This window comes from Pinus tabuliformis, chromosome 8 (assembly GCF_031772625.1).
Source record: "Pinus tabuliformis cultivar Carrire ecotype Pingquan chromosome 8, CPIR1, whole genome shotgun sequence".
Classification (NCBI taxonomy): Eukaryota; Viridiplantae; Streptophyta; class Pinopsida; order Pinales; family Pinaceae; genus Pinus; species Pinus tabuliformis.
This window is the reverse complement of record NC_142294.1, coordinates 1,407,527,869-1,407,542,254: the sequence shown is the minus strand read 5'-3', so window position 1 is coordinate 1,407,542,254 and position 14,386 is coordinate 1,407,527,869.

Here is a 14,386-nt window from a genome sequence, read left to right as displayed (position 1 = left end):
TTACCACTTAACTACTAACATTTAGAGATGAAAAATTTATTGATAAGTGGTGTAGTATTATTTAAGTTTTATTATATATATATATATATATATATATATATATATATATATAAACAATTCCTTTATTTATCTTTGGAGCCCTGTAACATAATGTACACAACTCCTCAACAAATCCTCCTCCAACATGTTGTAGATACTAAAGTAAAATTCCATTCTCCAATTACATCCAAAACAAGACTTTTGATTGTCCAATTGTATCAGAAGCAAGACTTTTGGCTTTTTGAATAAGCACTTCACTAATTTTATTTATTTTGGATATTTCAGCTTATTGCCTCAATGGGTGCATCATAATGAAAAGGTAAGTGGCTAGGTTGAGAGTTTAACATCACACTTCATGTTTAGATTTATACAAATCTTGATGCAATGTAAGCTATATAAATTTTTGGAGTGCTAGAAATTACAATGCCCTAATTTTATTGAACAAAGTTGATTGTGCTATAACAATATGACCCTATAATAATATATAAGGGCAAAATATATTAAGATGCGATAAGGGCTTGGAACCAAGGATGGATCTAGAAGGTTTGAATTCTAGTTAATTCGACCATGCATTCTAGTTACTCAAATGAAAAAAAATAAATAGCTTTAAGCTAGTTCTTTGGTAAGGAATTTTTAATTGATTGAACATTTTAAATGTCTATTCTCTCTTATTTTGAAATGAACAATCCAACAATGCTCATGTCATAAAACAAAGACAATATTGATTCATAATTTACTACAAACATATATGGAAGATGTTTAAACCCCACAAAAAAAAGAAAAAAAAAAGAAAAGAAAAGATTATGTAAAATAACAAATGTAGATACCAAAATACATGAGCAAGAAAAAAAGGAAAACTCAAACTAGGAAAGTGTTCACCCATAATTGAAAATCATCAACAACTAAAACTAGGAAAGTGTTCTGTCTGCCCCTCTATTTGTGGATGGTATGTTGTACTGAATTGAATATGAGTGCCTAACCCAGTAAAAAGGGCTTTCCAAAATGCAGAAGTAAACTTTACATCCTGTTCGGAAATAACTACTTTCGGCATGCCATACAACCGAAATATCTCCCTCATAAATATATCTACAATTTCAACAATTTTGTAAGTATATGTGATAGGGATAAAATGAGTTTTTCCTCTCAACTTATCCACCACTACCATGATAGAATAATTTTTCTTTTTGGATTTGGGCAAGCCTATTATAAAGTCCTATTGTAGCAGCTACAATCACCTTCCAAAATTTTTCCTTCGCTTCATTTTAGAGCCTCCCTCCTCGAAATCATAGCAGCGATCCTACAATGATAAGGTACTTATGTTTATTTGTTTTTATCTGTCACTTAATAGCTTGTGTTCACTCACTTGTTCTGTCCCAAAATTTTGAATTTGATCCTCACAAAAGTCGTATTTGTTGTTCTTAGCATAATGATAATTTTCTCTTAAGGTTTTCAACATTATCTGAAGGTGCTCCTTATGCTCTTCTAAGTTCCTTGAGTATATAATAATGTTGTCAATAAAAATCAAAACAAATTTATCTAGGTAAGGGTGAAAATACTATTCATTTAACTCATGAAAGTTACAGGGGAATTAGTAAGCCCGAACGGTAAGACGACAAATTCATAATGACCATAATGGGTTCAAAATGTTGTCTTGCAGATTACTCGCACTTTTATTTTGATTTGATGATACCTTGACAATAGATCAATTTTTAGAAAACTGAGTCGCTCCCTTGACTTAATCAAATAAATCATCGATTCTTGGAAACATGTACTTGTTTTTAATAGTTAATTTATTTAGTTTCCTATAATCGAGATATAGGTGCAAGGTCCCATCTTTCTTTCTCACAAACAACATTGGGGCTCCCCAAGGTGATACACTTGGGCGAATGTACCCTTTGTCTAGCAACTCTTGTAACTGCATCTTAAGCTTTGTTAATTCAGGCATACTCATTCGGTAAGGGGATTTTGACACTGGGGTAGCTCCTGGAACTAGCTCTATATTGAAATCAATTTCTCTTTTTGTGGGAAGCCTAATAATTTTTTTTCGGAAAGACATCTAGGAATTCTTGTTGTCACACATGTGAACCTTGTAGTATTCATCATTCATGTAGAATCATAGAATATCAAGGTTACTTTCTATGATCACCTTATAGTACCTGGACCTATTTCTGAGTGCTATGTTGCAGATGGTCTACTTCAATATGCCATCAAGTATCATGAATATGAGTTGTCAAGACTGTATTCTTTATAGCAAATGATTCAATCCGAGGTAGTGATTGTCACTATTATGATGCCATCATGTTATTATTGAGATCACTGTATGACATAGACTGAAACTGTGGGAGACACCAAAATTGTTGATATGTACTCGAGTTCTGAATGCTTCATCTTTTGACTGAGATTACTTGATCCTAGAACTTTAGATAAGGATCCAAATCAACCTTACTGTAGGACTAAATTGTCTTGTTGTTGTAGACTTTCTCCTTAATTATATAGACTTTCTCCTTAATTATAAAGATAAATGTTTTCTCTTTGTATTAACATTTTAATGTGGAAAATATGAATCATAAATAAAATATTTCAATGTCAACTACTTACAAATTATATAAAACAAGTGAAAATAAAAAATATTATAATTAAAACAATTTTTTTAGTGTGTTTCCCAAAACCAACCTCGATCCATTGAACTATGGATCTACCAATACTAGTCCAAAGGAATAAAATATCTCTACCGCATTTTAATTACAATTATGATTTCTCATTTATAGTTTATTTCAGCGCATTTATCACTTCACATAAAACTTATTGAATATAACCTATATTAATTTTAATTATACATATATACATACTTTCATACATTTCAAAATACATGAACTCTATTTTTATTTTGTGTGTATATATAAAATTATATTTTTGGGTATTTAATTAAAAAAAACACACGGAGTGGGGATTATAGCCCTTACATAAATATGTTGAGCTCTAATCCCCACTTTATGTGCTTTTTTCGATATATATATAAAAAGAGTCCATGTATTTTGAAATTCAAGTTCTTATGTGATGGAACGTATATATGTATAATTAAAATTAGTATAGATTATATTGAATGAGTTTTTCATCAAAATATTTGAAAACTTAAATATTATATTTAAAATTTTAAAATTTATTTATTATAATAAAATAAATTTCCATAATAAAAAAATATTTTAAATTTTTTTTTTTTAATTAGGTTAATTAAAATGTTCATGTCAATTTATATATATATATTTCTAATGGTTATATTTAAGAAGTTAAATATTATATTTAAAATTATAAAATTTATTTATTTATTACTATAATAAAAAATATAATTTCAAATATATATTAAATTTTTGTTTTTATTATATTAATTAGGAACCCCATTTGTTGGTAAAGCGTCCGCCAAAAAATCTTTTTATGTGATTTCTACCAAAAAACTTTGCTTAATTTATTATGGATCAAAAAAAACTTGAATACATAAATAAATATTTATTTTTTATTAAAATTTATAATACTCAAAATAATGTTAAATTTACATATTTATATTTTAAATATTTAATTTTAATTTTATAAATTATATAAATAATACTAATATAATAATATTTCATTTCTATTTATATTTTAAATTCTCAACCTAACTTCAAATTTTATAAATTATATAATTAATATAATTTAATATTAATATAAATTATTTTATTGATTGTAATTTAAAATCACCTTTTTTAAATAATTTGAAATAAAATATTTTTTTATATTAATTATTGAAATAAATAAATTTATATTAATATAATTATTTTATAGCAAGCTATCATAAATTAATGAGAGAGCGTTGTTGTCGGATAATGAATACATAAACTTGAATTTTAAATTACAATCAAAAAACTTGAATACATAAATAAATATTTATTTTTTATTAAAATTTATAATACTCAAAATAATGTTAAATTTACATATTTATATTTTAAATATTTAATTTTAATTTTATAAATTATATAAATAATACTAATATAATAATATTTCATTTCTATTTATATTTTAAATTCTCAACCTAACTTCAAATTTTATAAATTATATAATTAATATAATTTAATATTAATATAAATTATTTTATTGATTGTAATTTAAAATCACCTTTTTTAAATAATTTGAAATAAAATATTTTTTTATATTAATTATTGAAATAAATAAATTTATATTAATATAATTATTTTATAGCAAGCTATCATAAATTAATGAGAGAGCGTTGTTGTCGGATAATGAATACATAAACTTGAATTTTAAATTACAATCAAAAAACTTGAATACATAAATAAATATTTATTTTTTATTAAAATTTATAATACTCAAAATAATGTTAAATTTACATATTTATATTTTAAATATTTAATTTTAATTTTATAAATTATATAAATAATACTAATATAATAATATTTCATTTCTATTTATATTTTAAATTCTCAACCTAACTTCAAATTTTATAAATTATATAATTAATATAATTTAATATTAATATAAATTATTTTATTGATTGTAATTTAAAATCACCTTTTTTAAATAATTTGAAATAAAATATTTTTTTATATTAATTATTGAAATAAATAAATTTATATTAATATAATTATTTTATAGCAAGCTATCATAAATTAATGAGAGAGCGTTGTTGTCGGATAATGAATACATAAACTTGAATTTTAAATTACAATCAAAAAACTTGAATACATAAATAAATATTTATTTTTTATTAAAATTTATAATACTCAAAATAATGTTAAATTTACATATTTATATTTTAAATATTTAATTTTAATTTTATAAATTATATAAATAATACTAATATAATAATATTTCATTTCTATTTATATTTTAAATTCTCAACCTAACTTCAAATTTTATAAATTATATAATTAATATAATTTAATATTAATATAAATTATTTTATTGATTGTAATTTAAAATCACCTTTTTTAAATAATTTGAAATAAAATATTTTTTTATATTAATTATTGAAATAAATAAATTTATATTAATATAATTATTTTATAGCAAGCTATCATAAATTAATGAGAGAGCGTTGTTGTCGGATAATGAATACATAAACTTGAATTTTAAATTACAATCAAAAAACTTGAATACATAAATAAATATTTATTTTTTATTAAAATTTATAATACTCAAAATAATGTTAAATTTACATATTTATATTTTAAATATTTAATTTTAATTTTATAAATTATATAAATAATACTAATATAATAATATTTCATTTCTATTTATATTTTAAATTCTCAACCTAACTTCAAATTTTATAAATTATATAATTAATATAATTTAATATTAATATAAATTATTTTATTGATTGTAATTTAAAATCACCTTTTTTAAATAATTTGAAATAAAATATTTTTTTATATTAATTATTGAAATAAATAAATTTATATTAATATAATTATTTTATAGCAAGCTATCATAAATTAATGAGAGAGCGTTGTTGTCGGATAATGAATTTATATTAATATAATTATTTTATAGCAAGCTATCATAAATTAATGAGAGAGCGTTGTTGTCCGACAACAACGCTCTCTCATTAATTTATGATAGCTTGCTATAAAATAATTATATTAATATAAATTTATTTATTTCAATAATTAATATAAAAAAATATTTTATTTCAAATTATTTAAAAAAGGTGATTTTAAATTACAATCAATAAAATAATTTATATTAATATTAAATTATATTAATTATATAATTTATAAAATTTGAAGTTAGGTTGAGAATTTAAAATATAAATAGAAATGAAATATTATTATATTAGTATTATTTATATAATTTATAAAATTAAAATTAAATATTTAAAATATAAATATGTAAATTTAACATTATTTTGAGTATTATAAATTTTAATAAAAAATAAATATTTATTTATGTATTCAAGTTTTTTGATTGTAATTTAAAATTCAAGTTTATGTATTCATTATCCGACAACAACGCTCTCTCATTAATTTATGATAGCTTGCTATAAAATAATTATATTAATATAAATTTATTTATTTCAATAATTAATATAAAAAAATATTTTATTTCAAATTATTTAAAAAAGGTGATTTTAAATTACAATCAATAAAATAATTTATATTAATATTAAATTATATTAATTATATAATTTATAAAATTTGAAGTTAGGTTGAGAATTTAAAATATAAATAGAAATGAAATATTATTATATTAGTATTATTTATATAATTTATAAAATTAAAATTAAATATTTAAAATATAAATATGTAAATTTAACATTATTTTGAGTATTATAAATTTTAATAAAAAATAAATATTTATTTATGTATTCAAGTTTTTTGATTGTAATTTAAAATTCAAGTTTATGTATTCATTATCCGACAACAACGCTCTCTCATTAATTTATGATAGCTTGCTATAAAATAATTATATTAATATAAATTTATTTATTTCAATAATTAATATAAAAAAATATTTTATTTCAAATTATTTAAAAAAGGTGATTTTAAATTACAATCAATAAAATAATTTATATTAATATTAAATTATATTAATTATATAATTTATAAAATTTGAAGTTAGGTTGAGAATTTAAAATATAAATAGAAATGAAATATTATTATATTAGTATTATTTATATAATTTATAAAATTAAAATTAAATATTTAAAATATAAATATGTAAATTTAACATTATTTTGAGTATTATAAATTTTAATAAAAAATAAATATTTATTTATGTATTCAAGTTTTTTGATTGTAATTTAAAATTCAAGTTTATGTATTCATTATCCGACAACAACGCTCTCTCATTAATTTATGATAGCTTGCTATAAAATAATTATATTAATATAAATTTATTTATTTCAATAATTAATATAAAAAAATATTTTATTTCAAATTATTTAAAAAAGGTGATTTTAAATTACAATCAATAAAATAATTTATATTAATATTAAATTATATTAATTATATAATTTATAAAATTTGAAGTTAGGTTGAGAATTTAAAATATAAATAGAAATGAAATATTATTATATTAGTATTATTTATATAATTTATAAAATTAAAATTAAATATTTAAAATATAAATATGTAAATTTAACATTATTTTGAGTATTATAAATTTTAATAAAAAATAAATATTTATTTATGTATTCAAGTTTTTTTTGATCCATAATAAATTAAGCAAAGTTTTTTGGTAGAAATCACATAAAAAGATTTTTTGGCGGACGCTTTACCAACAAATGGGGTTCCTAATTAATATAATAAAAACAAAAATTTAATATATATTTGAAATTATATTTTTTATTATAGTAATAAATAAATAAATTTTATAATTTTAAATATAATATTTAACTTCTTAAATATAACCATTAGAAATATATATATATAAATTGACATGAACATTTTAATTAACCTAATTAAAAAAAAAAAATTTAAAATATTTTTTTATTATGGAAATTTATTTTATTATAATAAATAAATTTTAAAATTTTAAATATAATATTTAAGTTTTCAAATATTTTGATGAAAAACTCATTCAATATAATCTATACTAATTTTAATTATACATATATACGTTCCATCACATAAGAACTTGAATTTCAAAATACATGGACTCTTTTTATATATATATATCGAAAAAAGCACATAAAGTGGGGATTAGAGCTCAACATATTTATGTAAGGGCTATAATCCCCACTCCGTGTGTTTTTTTTAATTAAATACCCAAAAATATAATTTTATATATACACACAAAATAAAAATAGAGTTCATGTATTTTGAAATGTATGAAAGTATGTATATATGTATAATTAAAATTAATATAGGTTATATTCAATAAGTTTTATGTGAAGTGATAAATGCGCTGAAATAAACTATAAATGAGAAATCATAATTGTAATTAAAATGCGGTAGAGATATTTTATTCCTTTGGACTAGTATTGGTAGATCCATAGTTCAATGGATCGAGGTTGGTTTTGGGAAACACACTAAAAAAATTGTTTTAATTATAATATTTTTTATTTTCACTTGTTTTATATAATTTGTAAGTAGTTGACATTGAAATATTTTATTTATGATTCATATTTTCCACATTAAAATGTTAATACAAAGAGAAAACATTTATCTTTATAATTAAGGAGAAAGTCTATATAATTAAGGAGAAAGTCTACAACAACAAGACAATTTAGTCCTACAGTAAGGTTGATTTGGATCCTTATCTAAAGTTCTAGGATCAAGTAATCTCAGTCAAAAGATGAAGCATTCAGAACTCGAGTACATATCAACAATTTTGGTGTCTCCCACAGTTTCAGTCTATGTCATACAGTGATCTCAATAATAACATGATGGCATCATAATAGTGACAATCACTACCTCGGATTGAATCATTTGCTATAAAGAATACAGTCTTGACAACTCATATTCATGATACTTGATGGCATATTGAAGTAGACCATCTGCAACATAGCACTCAGAAATAGGTCCAGGTACTATAAGGTGATCATAGAAAGTAACCTTGATATTCTATGATTCTACATGAATGATGAATACTACAAGGTTCACATGTGTGACAACAAGAATTCCTAGATGTCTTTCCGAAAAAAAATTATTAGGCTTCCCACAAAAAGAGAAATTGATTTCAATATAGAGCTAGTTCCAGGAGCTACCCCAGTGTCAAAATCCCCTTACCGAATGAGTATGCCTGAATTAACAAAGCTTAAGATGCAGTTACAAGAGTTGCTAGACAAAGGGTACATTCGCCCAAGTGTATCACCTTGGGGAGCCCCAATGTTGTTTGTGAGAAAGAAAGATGGGACCTTGCACCTATATCTCGATTATAGGAAACTAAATAAATTAACTATTAAAAACAAGTACATGTTTCCAAGAATCGATGATTTATTTGATTAAGTCAAGGGAGCGACTCAGTTTTCTAAAAATTGATCTATTGTCAAGGTATCATCAAATCAAAATAAAAGTGCGAGTAATCTGCAAGACAACATTTTGAACCCATTATGGTCATTATGAATTTGTCGTCTTACCGTTCGGGCTTACTAATTCCCCTGTAACTTTCATGAGTTAAATGAATAGTATTTTCACCCTTACCTAGATAAATTTGTTTTGATTTTTATTGACAACATTATTATATACTCAAGGAACTTAGAAGAGCATAAGGAGCACCTTCAGATAATGTTGAAAACCTTAAGAGAAAATTATCATTATGCTAAGAACAACAAATACGACTTTTGTGAGGATCAAATTCAAAATTTTGGGACAGAACAAGTGAGTGAACACAAGCTATTAAGTGACAGATAAAAACAAATAAACATAAGTACCTTATCATTGTAGGATCGCTGCTATGATTTCGAGGAGGGAGGCTCTAAAATGAAGCGAAGGAAAAATTTTGGAAGGTGATTGTAGCTGCTACAATAGGACTTTATAATAGGCTTGCCCAAATCCAAAAAGAAAAATTATTCTATCATGGTAGTGGTGGATAAGTTGAGAGGAAAAACTCATTTTATCCCTATCACATATACTTACAAAATTGTTGAAATTGTAGATATATTTATGAGGGAGATATTTCGGTTGTATGGCATGCCGAAAGTAGTTATTTCCGAACAGGATGTAAAGTTTACTTCTGCATTTTGGAAAGCCCTTTTTACTGGGTTAGGCACTCATATTCAATTCAGTACAACATACCATCCACAAATAGAGGGGCAGACAGAACACTTTCCTAGTTTTAGTTGTTGATGATTTTCAATTATGAGTGAACACTTTCCTAGTTTGAGTTTTCCTTTTTTTCTTGCTCATGTATTTTGGTATCTACATTTGTTATTTTACATAATCTTTTCTTTTCTTTTTTTTTTTCTTTTTTTTGTGGGGTTTAAACATCTTCCATATATGTTTGTAGTAAATTATGAATCAATATTGTCTTTGTTTTATGACATGAGCATTGTTGGATTGTTCATTTCAAAATAAGAGAGAATAGACATTTAAAATGTTCAATCAATTAAAAATTCCTTACCAAAGAACTAGCTTAAAGCTATTTATTTTTTTTCATTTGAGTAACTAGAATGCATGGTCGAATTAACTAGAATTCAAACCTTCTAGATCCATCCTTGGTTCCAAGCCCTTATCGCATCTTAATATATTTTGCCCTTATATATTATTATAGGGTCATATTGTTATAGCACAATCAACTTTGTTCAATAAAATTAGGGCATTGTAATTTCTAGCACTCCAAAAATTTATATAGCTTACATTGCATCAAGATTTGTATAAATCTAAACATGAAGTGTGATGTTAAACTCTCAACCTAGCCACTTACCTTTTCATTATGATGCACCCATTGAGGCAATAAGCTGAAATATCCAAAATAAATAAAATTAGTGAAGTGCTTATTCAAAAAGCCAAAAGTCTTGCTTCTGATACAATTGGACAATCAAAAGTCTTGTTTTGGATGTAATTGGAGAATGGAATTTTACTTTAGTATCTACAACATGTTGGAGGAGGATTTGTTGAGGAGTTGTGTACATTATGTTACAGGGCTCCAAAGATAAATAAAGGAATTTTTATATATATATATATATATATATATATATATATATATAATAAAACTTAAATAATACTACACCACTTATCAATAAATTTTTCATCTCTAAATGTTAGTAGTTAAGTGGTAAAGGCTCAAATCATTATCTATTTTTGAAGATTTTCTTATATGGCATGTATAGTGTACTTTTCTTTTTCATAAATTCAACTTTAGTTTTCTTTTTCATAAATAAAAAATTAAAATAAATCTAAATCCATATATATGCTCTCTTCATGTACATGATACATCTATTATTATAACTAAGCAAAGTTCCTTGGTAATGATATGTTTTTTCATGCGTGCAACATTGAGTAAGATATAAATATAAAAATAACTTAACTTGCAAACTTGATAACTTGTACATGAAACAAATAAATCCATTCTAACTACATTCCTCAAACCTGATGTAACATTGATAGAATATAACATCAAATCCACATCATGAATTTAAAAGTCAATGAAGACATTGTCATATACACAAGTTCAAATTCATGTATTTGTATTCCAAATTTGTCTAGTTATACATTTTTCTTTTCTACAAAATGGAACTTCATTCCCAACATAGATAATGGAAGTTCATGCCCATGAATGACATTATGGAAATGCCGCCTCATGACTGATCTAGAAATTGGGTGTATAAGTCACCATCGCCACTCTTGGCACTCCCAAGTGCATTTCCAAAGTGATATTGCTGCAAAAATTCAATAACCAATTAGTTGCAAAATCCAAAATGCATATAATCAATTTCATTAATTAATGATAAGTTTTTGGTCAACTACTCATTCTCACCATGAAGATCTAAGGAAATGGAGAAGACTACCCTTCCTGGGTAGATGGTGGAGCACTTGGTGATGGATATAGGCATGGTTCAGGGATGATGGATAAAGGCATGGTGGGAGAAAAATTGGAAAAATGTAGTGGGTTGGGGCGATGATACATCCCTATTGGTTGTACGATAGTGGGAATAACCCTAGGGCGAGCGATCACCCTAGGGGGGGAAATTGGAATGTTGAGGGTGGATGATTGGAACAATGAGAAGGGCGGATGGTTAAAGGGGAGGGGTGGGAATTGGGAAAGGTTTGGGGAGTCGGTTATAGGCATGGGAGAAGTACTAATTGGAGAAGTGCTCCCAATGCTATAGTTTCTTTCATCGACATGCTCATCAAATAATTGGAGTCGACAAGTTGGCCTGTCAACTGTAACAACAAAAAAAGTTCATATAGTTATGCCTATGCATTGCAAATGATAGTATATCATATTTCACATGAAAAAATGCATAACATCAGATTTACCATTTTTGTGTATAATAGAATGTTGCACTAACTCAGGCATGTGGTCCACAGTTCTTTGTCGTTGAGAAGACAACTCCAGCTGTTCATTCATGCTCTTTTTTTTTGCACGAACTCGTCCAACCCTTTCAAATTGTAGTTTATCTTTCCCTGCATTTGACTTGTGACCAAAACACATTTTCTTATTGACTGGGCTCAAGAAACTATGTTTTCTCTTGGTAGTGATCTTGGATGGAGTTATAGTATTGAAAAACATTTTGTTGTATTCTTGACATACTTTGTCTACCAAGTTGTTTAATGCATATGCCTGTTCCAAATTTGTAGGTATTATGGATCTCAATTTCTCATGAGTTGATGAGTTAACACGTTTCATCTCATCATCTTCAAATAATGCACTATCTGGTCGTACATTGGTCGTTTCAACATTATATGAGAAATTATCTAAATTATCATTGCTTGTTTCATTATGATAATTTAGAATGGGAGGAGAATCAAAGCATGGTAGAAGCTCTGTTTGGATTTCTGGGCCCAATATAGGTGACTCATTCAAATCAAATAAAATTCTAGGAATTTCTGTAGTAGGATTAGTGACATTAGGGAATACATTTTCACCCAAGCTAATGTTACTTGCCAACATCTCAACTTTCAATACATGTTTACAGATGTTTCCATTTAAGGCCCACTTGCAATTACAAAAGTGTAGAGTGGAATCTTTATATATGACATTGTACCAAATATCACGAGTATTGTTATTTTGGCTACGAACCCAATAATCGTTGCTACTCTTTTCATCAGGCACACAATCTTCATTTGGGATTTGGTTAGCTCTACACCTGGATGAATTCAACTGTTCCTCAATTTTTCTGGGTCGTACAAAACCAGCTTCTTTTAAACGTTGCATATGATTGTAATATAATACAACCTTTGTCAACAACACATAAATCAACCAATCAACCCGCCTATGGCATGCATTGTTTTTCTCACTTAGGTACCTCTGCTTGATATACCGATGGTAAGACTCAATTGCATTATTTGTATTTTGATTGGAATGTGGAAAATTTCTGTACGCTTTTGCCCACATATCTGTAGAAAGAAATTTATTGGTTATGAATTAATAACTATACATATGACATGCAAAAAAGAGTCATTAAAGCCACTTATAAGAAACTTACATATTTTGTTGTTGGCTAACCAAGTTGCTTTAAAATATTCCAAAAACTTTGTATGGTCACTGAATCCTTCAAATAAATTTTCAACTGCCTTTTTTACAGATTCATCATCTGCACATGTGTGCATGATTTCTCCTAAAGCACGGAAAATTCGAATTTGGTTTTCCCTTCCTTGGACTTTGTTTCCAACATTCTTCAACCATGCACGACGAACATGCCACACACACAATAATATTGTACAGTTGATTGAAGACCTGGAATAACATAATTTTTAGAGAGAATATACATTAAGAATATTTTTATGTCTCTTATAAAAAGAATAAACACATCACCTTAATGCTTCAATTTCAGCAGTAGCATCATCTGTAATGAAGGCTTTAACATGCCAATCTGGTTGCTCTTTCTTCCCAATGGCAAAGAGAGTTGACATCCATTTACAAATATCAACTATAGTATTGCGTGATGATATCACCCAAGCTACTGGAACCCCATTGTGATGTTTGTCGAAGACCATTAAAGTGTAAAGTTGATACTACATTACAAACAAAGTACATAATTATATTTATATAAGATACAAGCATTAAAATGGTGTTGAATAAATGAATTAGATTTAGGGTAATTTTGTACTCACCCCGTACTTATTTGTACCAAATGTTGAATCCATTGAGATTATATTGTTGTGAGAATATTTTAGCATCATTGAACGCATCCACTTTGTCTGTATGCCTATGATAAAAGGGATGTTTTCAGCAAGATCTTGTTTCTGGTAGAAGAAAAAGCTCTCAGTGTGTTCCTTATACCAACATTCTACACTGATTGGATCACTTTGATCTTTAACATACTCTAGCCTTATGGTATCATTGTAAATGTTTAATATATCTTGTCTTGTCATGTATGTATCTCGAGATGTCCCTGTGTATAACTCACCGAATCCATCCTTCACATCAGAGATGAACTTATCCCATATCATTGTAACATTAAAACCTCTTTGGATTAAATGTTGGACAATAGATCGCATATCCCTTGTTAAATGTGGTGCATAACTGAATCTCATAGGCCTACCGATTGCATCTTTTCCATGACAAACAACATTGGATTTATCAATATGCCTACATGCAGTATATATTATTACAGCATCATCTGGTCTAAGTTGAAGTCGCCGCACAATGAAGTGACATTGGCAACCAGGTTTTTTCTATATGATGATTCTTTACTTGCTACCTATTATAAAAATATGGAATTCTAACTTATAAAACATAGTTTTTT